This window comes from Musca autumnalis, unplaced genomic scaffold, assembly GCF_047663935.1.
Source record: "Musca autumnalis isolate F117 unplaced genomic scaffold, ASM4766393v1 scaffold_122, whole genome shotgun sequence".
NCBI classification, from domain to species: Eukaryota; Metazoa; Arthropoda; class Insecta; order Diptera; family Muscidae; genus Musca; species Musca autumnalis.
The window spans coordinates 146,362-151,729 of record NW_027411670.1 but is presented as its reverse complement, the minus strand read 5'-3'; positions in this window follow the sequence as shown (position 1 = coordinate 151,729).

The window sequence follows — 5,368 nt, the reverse complement described above, 5'->3', positions numbered from 1 at the left end:
TGAAACTTGTACCGTCGTATGGGGGACAGTGAATATAAGTTGCTTCAACAAAAATCAAAGTAATTCGACAGCAGTTCTTAAAGTGAATTTATCCAAAATTTTGTGTGAGAGGTACCAGAAGGAGTGAGCAAATATAGTCCACATTCGAAACTGATCTATACCTGTTTGAATTATTAGGATGTGTAAACTATGGACCAAATCGCTCACTACCATCAAGAGTTATCGTGCGCACAATTTTTCCGAACATTTTTTAATTTTTGTGGGGGAGGTACCTGAAGGAATGGACCGATATAGCTTATCTTCGAACTTAAACTATGTTTGGACAAAATATTACTAATGCCGAATTTTGGACCGAATAGGCAGATCCGTTCGAGAGTTATTTTGCGCTCCAACCACCTCACACGGTGTCATAGGGGTTTTTGCAACTTTCAGGCTATTTTCTCAGGAAGTATGGACTTGCCCCTGATGAAACTTATACCGTCGTATGGAGGGGCAGTGAATACAAGTTGCTAAAGCAAAAATCAAAGCGATTCGAGAGATGGCCCTAAACGGAACTTTTCCGAAATTTTGAGTGGGAGGTACCCGAACGAGTGGACCGTTTGAGTCCACATTAAAACCAAAGTATGGACCAAATCGGTTACTCCCTTCAAGAGTTATCGTGCGCACAAATTTTCCGAACATTTTCGAACTTTTGTGGGGGAGGTACCGGAAGGAGTGGACCGATATAGCCCATCATCGAACTTAAACTAAGTTTGGGCAAAATATTACGAAAGCCAAAATTTGAACCGAATCGGTTCATCCGTTCGAGAGTTATCGTGCGCTCCAGCCAGACAGAGAGACGGACGGACATTGCTAAATCGACTCCAAATTGTCTGAAACACATTTCGTCCAAACATACTTGGGGTCTAAAACCATTATTTCGAGGAGGAATATTTTGCCCGTATGAAAGTGTCTACGGTGAAAATCGAGCCTCCCGAATTTGACTTAAAAAAAAGATATGCCCATTTATATTTGAAAATGTAAGAAACCCAGATTTTCACTACTTTTACCGTTATAAAAAAATAAAACGAAGTGACCCTAACGAACTAAAGACATTCTCGTTCTCCATGGATTCCAACACAATAGAATTTTGCATCAGAACGCTTGAATTTTTTTCTGGTCAACTTGTGTAGCCCACTGCCATTTATCGACATTTTCCGAAAAGTTTGCACTTTTTCAAGGCCAAAACCGCGAAGAGCTCATTAAGGTTTTTTTCTTCCATTCAAATCGCTCCGGCCTAGTATATACCCTCGTTAGCATAAATGCTGAGGGTATAAAAAAACAAAAAATCGACGAAAAATGTTTAAAGAAATCGCGGTCAAAGTTCACATTATTATTTATAAACAAATTTCCGGGGCTTTTTGTTTTATAATCGCTATATTTGCTAAACTCATGAGTACGTCGGCTTGCAAATTAATTTTCGAGACAACGCACAGCGGATGCACCCAACAACAAAAATCAAAAAATTCATGTCGTCATTTTAAAAATTTAAAGATGCAAATAGCTTCGAAACATTCCAATTTTTTCGAAACTCAACTTATTTTTTTCCATTTTTGGCGGTTCTTAAGGAGAAAAAGCCTCACAAACATGACTAATTTTGAAGAAAAAATGTATTAAAAATCACAAAAAATATTTATATTCTAAGCAAATTTATGAAACTAAGGACTATTTTTAACGCATTAGCTTATGTTGAATCATTTAGTAAATTGCGAAGGCTTAATTTTTCTAGTTATATATTTATATTTTGGTTATCATATTTGCAAAAATGAATATGAATATGGATGTATAAATTTTCTTAAAGTTTTATCACTTTACAAAAAAAACGAAAGAATGGTCACTAGTACCAAATTGAAGCCTAATGCCTGTAGATTTTGAATTTTTAAAATTATTTTTATTATCTTTATTTTAAGTTTCTTTGACCTTTTTGAATCTTTATGTATGATTTTTAAGACTTCGTCTTATCTTATCTTATATTTTTATTATCCTTTCTTACATTTATGTTCTACATAATGTTTTTGAGCTATTATGATTTCTTTTATCACGGTGCCTTGGAGCCGCGCTGAAAACTCGCGATTGAAAAATAAAAGGTTTTGGGGGTATACAATTTAATAAATATTTTTTCTTGTTTGGGACACACTAATGTTGCGACACGTCAAAACGTGGAAATTTTCCCCGCACTGAGAACCAAAAATACGTTATTACAAGTAATCCTGCAGAAAAAGGTGATTAAATCTTATAAAATACAGAAAAATCTATGGTAACCATGGAGGATGTCACCAAAAGTGGACCAATGTCACATTTATTTATAAAATCCTGTTCTAAACTCTGAGTTCACTATTAAAGACTAATCCGTTTAGAATTTGTTACATATCTGTAAAATACATTAAATCGAGATAGAAATAATAAATGGGGGTATAGCAAATCATGGACCAATATTGACAGGTTATCGCGGGTAGGTTTACGATGCAATAACAACTCCTAGTACCGGATTACAGCGAATTCGGTTAAACAAAATGTTGGCAACAGTAAAATACTTCAATTCTGAATGATTCGTTACATGGGAACCAGGGTTTCGGAGTCGAGATATTTTTGGCACGACTCCGACTGCAGACCAGTATTTTTCGCGATTCCGGCTCCGACTCCAACTCCGGATCGACTCCGAGATTGAATTGCTGTAACACTAAAATTAAGAAAATGTGCACAAATTTTTAACTTTTTACTATATTTTGGCCTATAAAGGCTAATCAGTTGGTTTTTCCTTACATATTCTTTAGAAAGGGCATTCGTTTGAATATAACACTCAACTAAGAAACATAAATATGAAGTAAAATCCATACCCATATTGAAAAAGTAAGACAGTTTTTGCGGTTTTACGGTTTTTTTTTGCACGAATATATTCTGGACGGAATATGGAAATATGAAAATAAAGGGGTACTACAAATCATAAGTACTAAATGCAAAAAAGTTCATGAACAAAAAGGACATGGAAGGAACTAAGCTAGAAGGACCATATATTAGACTATTTAACCGAAAACATGTCATCTCAAAATGATAAGACAATATCTCCAAACAGAGATATCAAGCTATTTTGTCAATCATTGTTGGGGGTCAATCAAAAAATTAAATACGACATAACTCAGAAATTTCAGCTATGTAATCTTTTGGGGTTCTTAATATACTCAATAGGGGTTTTCATTCCGAAAGGGAATTGCGCCCCTGACCTTCCTTGACTCCCATTCTGTGACACAGGGTATTCAGTAGGATTTCCCATAGAGACCACCATGTCTTTAATAAAATACTAGGATGACAATATCAGAACACCAGTGGACCTTTCTGAGAAGACCAGTAAGCCTTCTGGCAAAAGAGATTGTCATAGATACTTTACTTTTGTTTGCAAAAATTTAAGGTGTCAATCGGACCAACAAAATAGGGATGAATAGAGTAGACTTCAGAGGATAGTAAATATCCTGTGATTGTCCTCTAACTTAGTATAATATACCGTTTGTATGTATGTTTTTATATACGTTTCTTTTAAAATAGTGATTTTTGAAAAAAAAAAAATATTGGTGTGCCGAATTTAATGTTATATTTCTAAAGCGTTGATAAAAAATGTGCCCGGAGTCGGAGTCGAGATATTTTTTTCGACTCAGACTCCGACTCCAGCAAAATTGCTCGACTCCGAATCGTAGACTCCGACTCCGAAACCCTGATGGGAACCACGAGAAATTTTGGACCTAGGACTCCAATATTTTTGTTGGAGTGCTTTTAGCCCCCGAGGACCAATTGATAAAAATTTCAGTCCAATATATCATCTAGCAGTATTTTTGTCACACCTTCCCATGTAAGTGCCACCAATGTGCAACGGTGGTTGCGTCTCCGACCAAGAAAAACGATATATTTACAAATTTCCTTAAATGGTGAGGTTCAACGGGCCATCATCCATGAAGAACTATAACATATAAGCCTCAATAAGCGGGAGAATTCTACTTAACCATTTTTTAACTTTTATAATAAGATCGCTTTAGTAAAACGACAGGGGACTTGGACTTGGAAAACTCACCAAAAATTTTATTTTCACCACGGCATCGAATACCGAGAGAAGAGAATAAACCATATTTTAGAACGTCCACTTTTTAAATATGTTACATATCCAAAACTACTGAACCGATTTACCTGAAAATTGCAAAGAATGTACAGGAAGGACCCATAGAGGGAAGGGGTACCTCCCTCATACCCTACTTTTTTAAAAAAATCTATTTTAGCACACCCACTTTTTAAATATGTTATATATCCAAAACTACTGAACCAATTTTCCTGAAAATTTTAGGGAATGTACAGGGAGTACCCACGGTAAAAACAGGCCCCTATGCCTGATTTTTTTTAAAACGTTATTTTATCAAAGCTGATACGAACGATTGAATTAATTCTTTCGAACTTCTATTTCCAAACCACCCCGCTCGGAACTTTTACCCTCTGAACCATCGCGCTCCGAACTACCCCGCTCCGAACTACCCCGCTCCGAACTTCCACCCTCCGATCCACCCAGCTCCGAACCACTTTATTCCGAACTTCCACTTCCAAATTACAAAAACCTCCACAATGCCGCATTTTTTAATTTGCGAGGCAACCCGGACATGCCCATTTATTAATATGTTATATCTCTGAAACTTCTAAGCCGATTTTCCTACAAATTTCAGGGAATGTAACGGGATAATTCTGGTGAAAATAGGCTGCATATACGTTCCCCGGTGAAAATAAGCTATATATTTTGTGGAATTTCGGCGCAGCGGGGTTTGAAAATTAATTCGATAGACAATGGCACTTATTTGTGGCTTTAAGACCCGACCACGCCCAATTTCTAAATATGTTTCATCTCTAAAACGTCTAAACCGATTTCCATGTAATTTTCACATGATGTACAGGGATTGCTCTTGGTGGATAAAGGCTATAGAATTTGTTCAATTTCGAAGGTGCGGGTTGTACCCTGCGTCCTATTTTTATACCCTCCACCATATGGAGGGTATAATTAAATTTGTCATTCCGTTTGTAACACATCGAAATATTCGTCGGAAACCCTATAAAGTATATATATTATTGATCAGCATAAAATTCTATGTCGATTTAACTATGCCCGCCTGTCCGTCCGTCTGCCCGTCTGTCTGTCTGTTGAAATCAAGATACAGCTCGCAATTTTAAAGATAGAGAGTCAATATTTGATACAGAAGTTTTTATTACTTGCAGGATGGTTGGTATTGAAAATGGGATATATCGGTCCACATTTTGATATAGCCCCCATAGAACGGTACCTCCCGATTTTCGGTATTTTTAA